This window comes from Anas platyrhynchos, chromosome 3, assembly GCF_047663525.1.
Source record: "Anas platyrhynchos isolate ZD024472 breed Pekin duck chromosome 3, IASCAAS_PekinDuck_T2T, whole genome shotgun sequence".
Lineage (NCBI taxonomy): Eukaryota > Metazoa > Chordata > Aves > Anseriformes > Anatidae > Anas > Anas platyrhynchos.
Window position 1 is genome coordinate 85,017,638 of NC_092589.1, and position 13,690 is coordinate 85,031,327.

General features: G+C 42.4%; 1 long non-coding RNA gene across 1 annotated transcript; it reads left to right on the forward strand.

Moving 5' to 3' along the window:
- Positions 1 to 5,149: 5,149 nt before the first annotated feature.
- On the forward strand, positions 5,150 to 12,388 carry LOC106018711 (uncharacterized). Its single transcript, XR_001192990.5, has 3 exons — positions 5,150 to 5,225; positions 7,621 to 7,835; positions 10,359 to 12,388. It is a non-coding gene; the product is annotated as an uncharacterized lncRNA (long non-coding RNA).
- The last annotated feature ends 1,302 nt before the right edge of the window (positions 12,389 to 13,690 follow it).

Consider the following 13,690-nt stretch of genomic DNA (forward strand, 5'->3'; position numbering starts at 1 on the left):
TACCTCTGGCATGGCTGCCTATATCACTTCTGAGTACTGAGTCAGGTAACTGGAAGTCTTCATATTCTCTTCTGTGACTTTGTGCTCCAACAGGTTCTGCTTGCAACAAATACTGTTGAAATGAATCAGTCCCTGGAGGAGATGCACAGGAAAATAACAAGGCAAGGTAGGTGTCAAGTGTCTGGCTGAGAAGATTTTACTACCAATCACCACTAAATAAAGTGTCAAACCTGTCAGTGTGACCATCACGCAGAGAAGTTAAAAGGTAACAAAGCAATCAGGGTTGCAGGTTTTTAAGTATATGTTCCAGTTCTTATCAAAAATGGTTGTCATCATTCCTGGGTTTCTTTACAGAAAAAAAAATAAAGAGGCTATATAAATGCTGGAGATTTATCTCCAGAGATTTTTCAGTGCCATTGAAAATTCACTGTTGCTCAGATCCATTACTGTGAGTAGAGGCTGAGCACTTGTGAACCCTGTGCTGGCCATCCCTACAGGCACTGGTTAGAAACCTAATGAGTAGTTTATATATAATAAATACAGTGGTTTAGAGCACCCATTGTTTGGGGTCCCCAGGCATGGCTTATTAGACAGGCAATGACTAATAAGATTACAGAGTCCATGTCAGGCATCCATAGTAGGAGGTTTGAACTGAACCCTAAAGCCTTTTGGTAGCTTTGAAATCCTTACAGGACAGCCAATCTATTTGACACTTTTTTTTTTTTTTTTTTTTTTTTTTTGTTAATTTATACAAATATGACAAAACTACAAAGCAACATATTTTTGTTGTATAACCACAGTGTCCAAAATATTAATATGAAGATCACTACTGAGAGTTTAGTCCTCTTCTTTCCAGTCACCCTGTATCTTATAGCTACTAGACTTATTTCTACCAAGTTTGTCCAAGATGACATGTTAGCACCTGGATATTTCACTTATTTTTTTGACCGCAGCTGCCTTTTCTCCATCAAGGCACAGTCCTGTGTTGTTATTAAATCAATGTTTATTCTATTTCCTCATTGTTTGTTCTGTTTCTTCTAGGGTTCTGCAGTCAGAACAATTATACTTCATTAGTGTTTGCATTAAAGGGAAATTGCCAGATCTAAAATGATCAGTTATAGAAGCAGTATAAACTCTCCAGCTCCAGGACATTTATCTTGGGTTTAAGCAATTAAGTTGCTCTGTAACAACCAGATTTAGGTTTTGGGGAACTTGCTTCTGAAGCAGCTTGCTCTGGCTACTGTTGGAAACTAGACAGATGGCACCTCCCATGCAACATAGCAAAGCTTGTGTTCCTTAGCAAAAAGAGCTCACCTTCCAAAATAAACCTTGGCCAAGGAAACTTAGGGGTTCTATGCATTTCTACACTTGTTTCACTACAATTTGGCATGTATAAAACTATGCAAGAATTATATAGTAAGTTTCATTCATAGTAGATGGTAAGACACCAGCTGATATTGTCTGTATATTTAGGCTTAGTGTCTGTGTAAGAAATACAGACCGTCTGGAGCATAACAGAGTCAAGTTCTGTTTATTTTTGGTAAGGTGACTCCAAATCATATTAGGAGCTGGGGAAACATCATCAGTTCCTGAGGCAGTCACAATAGTGATAGCTTTATCAGCACTCATTCACCATATTAAAGAACAAAGGTTAATAAACAGGAGATAGAATATTTATTCTAATACGGATCCCTGGAGTACTAAGTCATCGTTAATGAGAAGCAAGGTAATTACCAGTTCTGTCACCTTTCGTCTCTCAAATACACTTGAAACTGTTTAATGTGAACGCTGTGTTGTTCGATGAAATAGGAAGGCTTGGAAAGTATTGTAAATCACAGCAATATCACTATATTAATGTAAAGACGGTGAAGCCTGAATATCAAAATATATATTTAAAGGCAATTTGAATGTTTTGTTCTTAAATCAGAATTGCATGAGATATCAGGATTAAAAATGCATCAGTTGTCCTGGTGTGTTGTTACCCTTATAATTACAGACTATTCAGCTCCTCAAATGAGAGATATTTTTAGTTTGAAATGGTAAACACAGGGAAAGGATTTGACTGTGACAAATTTAGGAATTTAGTTTCCAAATTTGCATCACCTCCCTTACAGAAAGCTGATGGAGAGTGATATGAGATCAGTTAGGATGAAAACAAATCAAAAAGGTAACGCTGATGAAAATAGAGCAAGGAATGGCTGCCACATTTTACGAAAAAACATGTGGTCAAAACTCTGTAAGACTGTGAGCCCCATTTTCCTTTGCTTTGCTGTATTTGCTGGATCACAGGTTCTTGAAGTGGATTTAGCTGCTTGTGCCTTTCTGCAATGTCAGAGCAGTGTAAAAGAACTCCAATGCAGACAAGAACCACGTTCTGCAGAATTAGGTTACAGAAGGATAATTGCACAGACAGCTTTCACCCACATGTTGTACAGTGCAGGCATGATTTAAAATGGTTTCAGGTATACAGGGTGAAACAAATAGTCTATCATCATGATAGTGGTTGGCCAGAGACATGACCCTCTGGAAGACCATTTCCAGCCCTTTCTGCCCCAAATGTCTAGAGAGAGCCCATGTAACAGTGAGGGGCAGGTTTGCCAGTGCCTGAGTGCTTCTCATTGCAGAGCTACCAGCATAAAATTTCAGCAAAGAAGGCTAATAGGATCTGCATGAGGCAAAGCACTACAATCAGGTGGAGGGAGGTGATCCTCCCCCTCTGCTCAGCACTGAACCTGGAGTGCTGGATCCACTTCTGGGTTACCGAGCGCAAGAGAGACATGAGAGAGTCCCCCGATGGGCCATGAAGATGATGAAGGCAGCTCTCCTGTGAGGAAAAACATTTGGAAATGTTTTGGGTTCTGGTTGCCCTACTGTCACTTCTTGTGCCTGTCCCCTTAGCAAAGGTGTTGTGGGCATCAGGGACTTTTCAGCCCCTCCTGGCTAGTCCTGGCTCTGGGGAAAGGAGCTTGCAAAGCGAGCCATGGGGACAGAGATCACTTTTTGAAAATTCAGCTGAATGTTCACAAATAAGCTGTGTGCATGTCCACCCTCCCTGGCTTTTCTCTACGTAAACATTTTTTCGGCTTTAAAAAATCACCAACAAGTGGCTGATGGTGTTGTTCTCAGGTTATAGGTGCTAAACCAGCTCCAGGCTGGGTTCATTACAGAGTAATGATGGCTTTGCATCTTCTTGTTTGCTATTCAATAATTGTCCTCTTGAATGAAAGTGCCTATTGACCTGAACAAAATATAATTGTGTCTCCCTTCAGCTTTCAATTTTTTAAAAGCATTGCTTTGTTGAACTGGCTTTCTCCGATAATGATTGTATTTGTTATAGATTTTCTTGGTAACACAACAGTATGGAAATAAGGGTTTGTGCTAATCCTTTCCGCTTCAGTTCCAATACGCAATAGCCATTTTTACATCAAGAGCCACATCTCGCCTTCCCTTCAGTGTAAAGGTGAAAGAGCTCCTCAGCATTGCTAGTGCAAATGATGTTTCTCTCAGCTTGTCTGCGTCATGGCTTCTCAGTAGTTCCCTGTTCCCACTTAGGGAACAGGGATGAATTGCAGCTCCCATCCCTGCAGGTCCCGTGGCATCTGCAGTGGGTTGGCACCTCCCTGCAGCCTAATCTGTGAAGGCAGTTCTCAGAACCGCTAGCACTGGCAAAGCTGCTTAAAGACAGTGATAACCTGCAGGCTCTGATAGATCAACCTGCTATTTCCCAATTCCCCCATAATTGGGGAATTCACTTCCAGGTGGCCGGGGAAGCGCCCCAGCTAACTTCTTGGTTTGGTACTTTCTCCATATCCAAAGATCAGCAGTTTTATTTAAAAGTGTGTGGAATAATTCTGCACAGCTAACTACTGTTATCAGGGGCTTTGATCCCTTCTGAAAACTGCATATAGCCCTTCTGAGTGTAATTCGATGGCGTAGGTTTATTACCTTAATAGACTGAAGAAAATGTTCAAGACCACTCCATGCAGGAATTAGCCATTTTGTTACATTTAATTAATTCAGGTTGGTGTGATTTCAGTGCAGCACAAACAATTAGATGTTGAGGAATGGAGACCATAAAAATAAAATTAAAAAACACTTCTTTCTCCAGTCCTGGTGGTTTCAGTTTTGTTTAAAAGGCCAGAAGTTAGTTCTGTGAATGAGTTACTAACTAAATTAACAGCACATCACAGGGGCAAAATATCTTTTAAGATTTTCAGCATGGTTATTTGGTGCAAGAATTTAAATATTTAGTTTAAATTTCCAGCATATGCTTGTTCCACATGAAAGCCCACTGTAAACAGTCCCAATTACTGCTAATTGATTTAAAACTCAGAACTCAGTAGGAAATCACAGATGTTAACTGCTCGGCGATGCACTAAACTTCCTAAGTTCCTCACAAAAGAGTCAGAGTAATTGCAAGATATCTTTCTGAGGCCCGGAGATTATATAAAGTTGTTCCAGTGAGAGCTGTTCCAGGGAAAGCATTGATGTTAGGCTTGTAAGTCTGTGAAGGAAATAACTTGGTATTTGTTTTGGGACCTTCACCTTGAAGAAGATTGAAGAAAATGTATAATGTTTTTTGTTCTTGAGAGAGAAACTCCCTCTTGTTTGGACCCCTGTGAAGGATTTCAGAACCCTGTAAGCAGAAAGTTGGCCCTTTTCTTGAAAAGCTGTGAAAAGCTATAGCAGAAAGACTTGGAGAAATCCTGTCAGCAGAAAATAGGTCATCTGAATTGATATGTAACACTGAAGCTTAAGGTATAAGACAAAGAGTATAGGGAAAATGTTCCAGAAGTCTTTGATTATAAAAGCAGACGGATCATCTGTGGACTGTGTGGGAGTCTGGAGTTAAACAATGGACATAAGTGCATAAAGAGGATGCAGTAACCACTTAAATGTAAATGCAGACAAGCTTCAGCAACCAAATTGCCTCTAGAATTAAAATGACCCTGTTTCCCTCCTTGTCTATAGAAACTACCTGCAAAAGGTATCTGCTGGCAAATCCTCATCTTCATTTCTCTTGCTGTGGCTGTTATGATGGTGTTCTCTCTAGCAGAAAGGATTTGTCTGAAAGTTAAATAAATGCTTTTTTTTTTTTTTTAAATACAGAGCTAGTAATGTAAATTATTTAGTATCATTAACAATTCAGTAATATTCCAGGCAAACGGTGAATCTCCCAGCAAGATGAAGTGTTGCAAGTCAGGCGCTGGCACATTTCCCTGCAGGTGAGTTGGGAGCTCAACTTGTGTGGTTTAAGGCTCAAGGACATCACTGGGCTGCAGTTTACTTTTTGCTGGGGATCCAGGATTTCAAGTGTTGGTGGCTCTAGCATGGTGCTGATTTAGAGCAACAGCTTGCAGAGGTGTGTTATTTGGATAAAACTTTGAACTAGAGGTCAGGAGAATTGAGGTCTTCTGTGTGACTGCCTGTTTCCCATGCCTCTTCATGCCTTTTGTAAAGTGAAAGCATTAATTGACCCCTGTGAAGCTTTCTGAAATCTGGTTGGAGTGGTACATGTCAGGAACGTGGTGTTTGCAGTGCATCCAGGAGGTCCTAGGCATAGTCCTGAGCCCAGAAGTAGAGCCCCTTTCCTAGAGAGGGCTCTTTGAGATGGTAATAGCAGCACTGAGGGAATTAAAAAGGCTGTCCTCCTGCAGCTAATGTTATTTTTTATGGCAGTGCAAGCCAGTACATCTGAGAGAGGTACCTGTCCCAGAGTGCCCTGACCGGAAACGTAGGGCAGAACAACCATATGAAAAATGCACCCTGGCCTCAGGTGAAAAGGGGACTGCCCAGTGCTGCAGGAGTAGGGAACCCTCTCTGCCTACACCTATCTGCCAACCCATCCCAGGGCACAAAGCCTACCCTGTCCTCTCCAAAATCTGATGAGACAGAAACAAAGCATCAGCTAGTGATGATAATCCTAGATTTAGAGTGTTGTGTAGGTTGGAGATCACCTTGGAGGTCCCGCAGCTCTGAGCTCCCACTCAAGGCTGGCCCAAATCCCACCAGTCCCTCAGCCTCGCTTTGTACAGTGGGAACACAGGAGGGGGCCATTAGCAATTTCAGTGTCCTCCTCTGGATTGCTCCTCACCATTTGCTCCTTCTCAGCAAGCCTGCTGGTCTTTGGGCAAGGTCCCTGCTTTACTCTGCAGCCCTTTCCAAAAGCGTTGCCTGGAATGGAAAACTCCCTCAGCCTCCATCTGTACCGTGCTCCGGTACCTCTTTTGTGTTGTGTCCTTCTCATATTATTTTTTTAGGTACTCAAACAGAAAGAAATCCATTGCATCTGTTGCCATCCATCTCTCCATATCTCTCTTAAAAACTCAGAGGAGAAACAGGAGATGGACAATATTTACCCTGGGAAGAGCAGCCCGAGAATCTGGAGTAACATATTTCCCCACATTGTTATGTGTACATTTTGGAAATGTTATCCTGCTGTTCATTTAATGAGATTGCACTGGAGAAAAAAAAAAGGAGAAGGATGCAGGCGTGGGAAATGTGTCTAGCAAATCTTTAAATGACTGAGTGGTGATGATAATGTGAGCATAGGTTTATTGCTCTGCATTTTAGAACCACTTTTTAAAAAACACCGATTTTTCTAGGCATTTATTTGCATACACACAGTTCTGCCTCTCTTCCCCGTAGTTTTACCGCAGATATAACAGAGATTTTGGAAATCAAATGCATTCCACTATATTTCAAGGCTCTGCCTATGCTAGAGTGGGCGGTATCTGATTTATGAGAAGATGGCACTATTTGCTCCACCCTCTGTGTGTCTGACAGAAAAGCCCAATAAATTGAGATGAATATACCCATTATGCGTGGATGTGGGTGGTTATAAGGGAGATGCAGTTTTCAGTTGTATAAAGGTTTCTCTGCTCACCTTATGTCAGCTTTAAGCGTACTGGTATTTTTTCATCTTTACTCCGCCAGTCTCACGCTACATGCTGCTAACAGGACAGTAGGTTTATTGGCCATCGGGTCTTCCCCAAGATTGCTCCAGTCTTAGTCCTCTGAACTCGTCTATCGTTCCTGCCTTCTTCCAATTAAACAGGGGCCGGGAAGGGAGGATTTCAGCTCTCCTTCTCCACTGCATTGACTACTGCCATTACATTGCTTTCTTTCAGACTCCCCACCAATCCTGGCATCTGTTTTGTAGAAAACTGTTTCTCAGGCAGTATCCTTTCAATAAATGGAGGTGTTACTCTTAGGAACAGCTCAGATTCAATTATTTTTGTAAGAGATCAGACAATTTTAATTTGAAAGTGGTTCCTTAGGTCAGAGTGCATTCCCCTCCCAAGCTCTCATGTCCATATTGGAGGTCCTGAGACAGTCTCAATGGAAAATCTGTGACATTATGGATTAAACATGTTGTGTGAGGAGGGAAGGTGTCTGTTCTCCATCCGTGCCAGTCTCTTCTGGAAGTAGCAATGCTTGGTGCTGACCAGGACCCTAACAGATGATTCTCTTCTCAATCCGTTTTTGGTCATCAAACTGTACTTAATATAAATTTATTATCCATTTTGCCCTAAGCCAAACCTCTGATTACCTGATTTGAAATGTGATTTGAAATGTTATTGTGTGGTTTCTGAAACTTTTTTTTTTTTTTTTAATCAGCTTGTATTTAAGCAGTGGAAATAGAGCTGAATAATAAGCGGCAAACAGAATTTTACGTTGCTAAGAAGTTAAGAAGGGTGTTGATGGAAGATAACATCTCAAAGAAAAATGGAGAGACAAAAAAATAACCTTGCTACATCTGGATACTGGTTTTGTCATGGCATTACATAACTATTATAGAACTGTATGCTATCTTTCCTGCTGTGAAACAAGAGGTGAGAGAAACAGCTTTTAGCCATTTTTACTTTTCATTAACAAATGGTCTTGCTTGAAAATGTGATTCTCAAGATCTCAGCAGTAGGGGGATGCCTGTAGGCAGGAGTGTAAGTCTTCCCCTCAGTGATTTGTAGGGTAGGATAATAAACCTGTAAATTGCCAAGTGTACCTGGCCATGTATCATAAGAAGAGCTTGTTGCTGGTCCAAATACCATCAGTGAGACCCATGCAACTGCACGGTCGTGTAGCAGACTGCAGCCTCCTGTCTTCAGACTTAAGTACTGTCTTCCAGATGAGCTGATGCTCAAGAAAAAGTTATATATATATATATATATATACTTATATGTTTATATATATTATTTTTTTTCCAAGTTCCAATAGCTCCTTAAGCCTTGCAAAAATAAAGGAATGTACTTCTTGACCCTGAGAATAATTTTAATCTACCCATAAGATACGAATGACTGATAGTAATCGCGTGAATGCTACTACACACCATTCCCTTTTCCAAACAGCTCACAAAGCATACAGTTATCATACACTTGCATCACCCAGTGCGCAACTTGGGGTGCACCAGCGCTGAGCCCTGGGTGCTGCTGCCTGCTGCCGGGGGACACGGCATGCAAGGAACATGCCCATGGCACTGCTGGAGATTTTATTAGGTTTGTGTTATTGATCCCTCCAGAGCCTACTGAAAAAAAAAAAAAAAGGACAATATGGGAAGTAAGGTGAAATGTAAAGGACTAACGTGTTCACTGTTAAAGTGTTGTGAAGTACATGCTGTGGAGCTTAGATCATCCATGGAGAGTGATGAAAATCACACTGGCATGGGCTTTATGCATCGTTTATGTCTCTGTTTTGCTCCTAAAATGAAAAAATAGGGTTATAAAAAAAACAGCGTGTGATTCTGAGGCATCTTGCAAACTGAATCTCTCCCCAAAGGCACACAAGTATAATGGGATATTTTCCCTCAGGCAAACTTGCAGCATGCAGTGATGAAAAGGCAAAGGAAAGTTCAAATACATGTTACCAATCCAAAAGCAGAAGTCCATGAAAGGCCACTGAAAGCAGGAATGCCTTTTACTGAAAACCTTGTAATTAAATGCTGTTACAGTTTAGGCTCAGGTAACTGCACTTGTTGCCTCTGGCCCCGCATCAGCATGCTGCCACCCAGAACAGTGTGCTCAAGAAAGTGGGCAATGAAACCATGATGAAAACTTGCAAGCCTCAACCTAAGATAGTAGCTCAGTGCTTCCAACCTTGAGCCACGGTGTGAGGATGCAGAGAACATCATGGCTCACTTTTCTGTCCTAGCCATTAATTCTCTGCTGTTTTATTGGTGGTTACACACAGACAAGCTGCATGCAATGCTGATAGTACCACAGAATGGTTTGGGTTGGCAGGGACCTCTGGAGTTCATCTGCTCCAACCCCTGCCCAAGCAGGGCCACCCAGGGCAGGCTGCCCAGGACCACGTCCAGGTGGCTTTTGAAGGTCTCCAAGGAGGGAGAGTGCACCATCTCTCTGGGCAACCTGTGCCAGTGCTCCATCAACTGTACAGCAGAGAAGTGCTTCCTGGTGTTCAGAGGGAACCTCCTGTGTTCCAGTTTATGCCCATTGCCTCTTGTTCTGTCATTGGGCACCACTGAAAAGAACCTGGCTCTGTCCTCTTTGCACCCTCCCTTCAGGTATTTACAGACATCGATGAGATTCCCTGCTGAGCCTCCCCTTCTGCAGGCTGAGCTTCAGTGATAGTATATCAGAAAACTCTTTAACCTTTGGTTAAGCCTTAACTGGTGTTGATATGAACAGGCTGGAGTCAATGGACAGCACTCTCTAAAAAGTTTCAGGCAGGGAAATAGCCTTCCTGGGACTGTGAAAGGACTTGCTTGGACCTTGGGCCCAAGGCTGTGGTTACATGGCACAGTTAGCGTGGCTGTGGGGCTCCTGACACTGGAACCCAAAAGGACACAGTGAGCTGAAACGGTATGAACTCACCCTCAGGTGTGAGATCTGTTCCAGAAAACTTGTCTGGGACAACGTTGTGCTGAGAAGCTTTACACAAGACCAGGGTTCAGCTGTCCTCTGCAGCCGGTCTAAAGGACTCATGATTGCAAAAAGCTAGATGAAATGCCACGCTGGCCATGGAGGTTATTCAACAGAAGTACAACCATCTGCCCCTACCTGCTCTGTGTGGTGCCTGTGCCTCAGACTAACCTGGTAGCACTTCAATAAGCACTAGGGACTGTAGGGACATAGTCTCAGAGGTGTGAGCCCAAGGTTGAAAACAGCCTCAAAATGGTTATTTTCTTTTTGCTTAGTGGTAGCTTTGCTAGCTAATCTCTTATATATCTTGCAAAAGTGCACAAAAACACATAGATACACTTGCAAAAGTGCACAGGTTTGGGGGAACATTAAAAATTAAAGGAGAAGGAGTCAAGCGAGCTTTCTGCTGCATGATTCTCTTTTGTGACAACAGCAGGATTTGTGAGAAAATTATGTCTTGTACTTTCTTCTTTAATACAGAGCTGGATCACTAAGACTCTGCTAATGAAGTCCACTTGGGTTGTCTGGGCCATTTCCTACGTATTTAACAAAGGAATAAATTCAATCAAGTGTCCAGCGATTAGCTGACCAACGTCAACTGGAAGCAAAAGGAAGCAATAGTATTCTGCTCAAAAGCAATGATGGATTTTGATCCATTGTTTAAAGCACTGTATTCCACAGTGCTTTTATCTGTCCTCTACCAGAGGTGTCTTTAACAAGAGCAGTACAGACCCTTGTCACAGTCCTGATACCCATTACCTATCTCTAATTCTTACAAAGCACTGAAATTTATAACACTACATTAAGCTTGATTCATTACCACTGTCCTTATTTTGCTCACAATGTTCCTGTTTGTGTCAACAAAACTTCACGAAAAGCATTGCCTTTTAGCCCAAGGGAACTGATAGCTGTGTTCCTTGTACCACAGCCCTGTTTTTCTAAGAGTTTATCTATAGTTATTTCAGCTTTCTGCTCCCTTATGCTGACTTAAGTTTAAAATTGTAATAAGAACTTTTTGCTAGCTTTTTCTGTTAGGATTCTTATTAGGGTAAAAATAAAATATTCATGGGTCTTCTCCTAATGAATATTCCAAATTTGCAGAGCTTTGTGTCGTGCTTTAACTAATAGCAAGGGGAGGAAGAGGAACACCAGGCAAAGTGATGCTGCAAAGCTCAGGTTAATTTAGCAGGCCAAAGAATGGACTGTCTGCCAGAAAAAGCTTTCACACACTTGCATGCCCTTGTCAGCTGAGACCTGTTAAGTTAGTGATGCTTGCTCCAGCTGGTCTCAGAGCTGGGCTCTTGGAAGTGGCTTAGTTCTAATGTGCGGTGGTGCCACTTTGGATGCCACACAGCTTTGGATATTGCTGCCACCAGCATGGTCATCTATGATGCCATGTCATGTGTTGGCAGTGGCCACCAGTCCCTCCAGCCACAAGGGCATCCCTCTATGCTTCTCTGGTAGCTTCAGACATGTTCTTCTATCAGTCATTTCTGCACCTTTCCAATCTTTCGGGTGTGCTCTCAGTCACTGGCCCATGTGAGGCTCACATTGCTCCTGGCAATGCCCCGTTGGCTGTATCTCACCATACTAACCCCCCTTGTGCTATGCCCAGCTCTTGGCCCAGGTGAGACTTCAGTGCTCTTGTGACACCTTAAATTGGGGAAAGGAAATTCTTGTGGTTAAGCTTCACAGCTTTTGGGGATCTGGTCCTAAATCACTCCATTTTGATTAAATAAAAAACTGATGAAAAAAAAAATGTTAGTACTGTCTGGTTTATCAGAACAGAGCAGACCAGAAAACTCACTGATAAAAAAGACAAATACGTAAGTCCTTTTTTGTTCTCTCTGACACAGCCATTTCATTTAACTTCTGTGAACATTTCCCTTGTCTTAGCTGCAGGTCCTCCTTCTGTTCAACTGAATGAGCACAAGGGTCTCACCGTTCCTGGAGCAGGGACCCCTGGTATACCTGCCATCTTGGACAGGCCTTGGCTCAGCGGTCTGGGTGTAGGCCAGGGCATGGGTTTGGTCCTCACAGGTGCTGCTTCCCTCAACCTTCTTGAGTGTGCAGAGTGCTTGAGGCATACCTGAACCTCTGGCAGTGAGAGATGACCCCCAGTCTGTGTCCCTGCCTGTCCCCTCTCCCGTGGTGGCATCAGGTGTCTGGGGCAAGAACAATAACACTGCTGGTTTCTTCTTTTGTGAACCCCATCAGATGACTGTGGGAGCAATCCTACACTGGCTTTATTTGCTCTTCTCAAGTGATAAAAGTCTGCTAAACCTTTTCCAATAATCCCTCTGGAGCTGCCAAGATAGACTTGAATCATCTCATTTCTCCTTTTTGTGAAATTCTCTGAAGTGAGCTGTGTGAGAACAGCCTGCTGCCAGTCCTGGTGGATGGCATCTTGCAGTGTCTGGATACTTCTTTGGAGAAAGAAAGGTGGGAAAAAACGTCCCTGGCATCCATTGAATGAATGTCCTTCCAAACCTGTGAAGGCCAGTCTTGGGACCAATGGAGTCTGTAAGACTGGTCTGTCCGTTGGACTAAAATGGAAAGCACATGGATCTTGTTTATGTAAAAAATAAAAATAAAAGGAGAAACAACTGAGAACGAGCTTCAGAAACAAATCCCTTTCCTCTAGTGTGTTGCAGGAGCAGCTGGCTGTGAATGATAATTGTCCTCTATTTAGGAACAATAAATTAAAGCAGAGTGAAACAAAGTGAGTGATATTCCCAGAGACCTGCTGATAATTTATAAGGGCTTGTAATCTCTGTAATTAAATGTATATTAGAAATCTATAACTGTAATATGAAGATGATTTAAAATGACAGTTACTCTCCTGCATCACTCACCTCTTCCTAGTGATGACTTGTATTTGACAATGTCTGAATTAAAATGTTCGTAGTGTAGGCTTGCTGCACTAACTAGTCAGATTTGGTAATGTTGGTCTTTTCAAGAGCATCTCCAAACCTGAAGACTCCAGGGCTTTGCAGTTAGGAAAGGACTGAGCAAATTCCTATCTTACGTTGTTAAAACCTGCAGGTGCAGGATTGTCCACAGGAGAAGCAGACAAGGAAATTCAAATTTTAGCTATCCCTGTGTGTCTGTAAGGTTGAAGAGCAACTTTCTGAGTTTCAGAGCAAATGTGATAATGTTCCCATTAAGAAGTCCCTGCCTGTCACTTGGTTTGCTCCCTGCAAAATGTTATTGCATCGCAAAGCCTTGTTTGCCATAATGAGATTCCTAATTAATTGCAGAGTACTGTATTGAATTAAAGCCAACAACATTTTAGAACTAAAGACCCCCAAACTGGAGATCTGGGAGTCCAGATCCCCAAGAGCATCAGCAGTCACTGAGAACTCAGGAGTAAAATTGTAGCTTGTGAAAACAAGCCTTAAATCTTCCAATTAATGGTTCCCATTAGCAGCTGTTCAATGGTTAATTACATCTCACTGTGGGCTTCTGCTGTTTCTTGGTGTGTGTCTGAGTGCCTGCTTTCCACCTCACTTCAGAGGCACGTTGAGAAGATCTGGGAGGACAGTAAGGTAGAGTGCTGTTCTCCCCTTGCCCCTGACACATCCTGAGAGACAAATTAGCCATGGTGCCTCAGGTATCTCAAAATGCAAAGCCAAATTCATTTCTGTCATAACAGCTGACTGCAGCTGCCGAGGATCCTAGCCCACCCCTTACTGTCTCTTTCATGATGTGCTCTGAATTGTCTTTTTTTGGCCTGAAAATAGAAGACTTATTTCAAATGCAGATTTGCAATGTGGGTATGTTTTGGGCTTTCAACTTATAATTGATCAAGA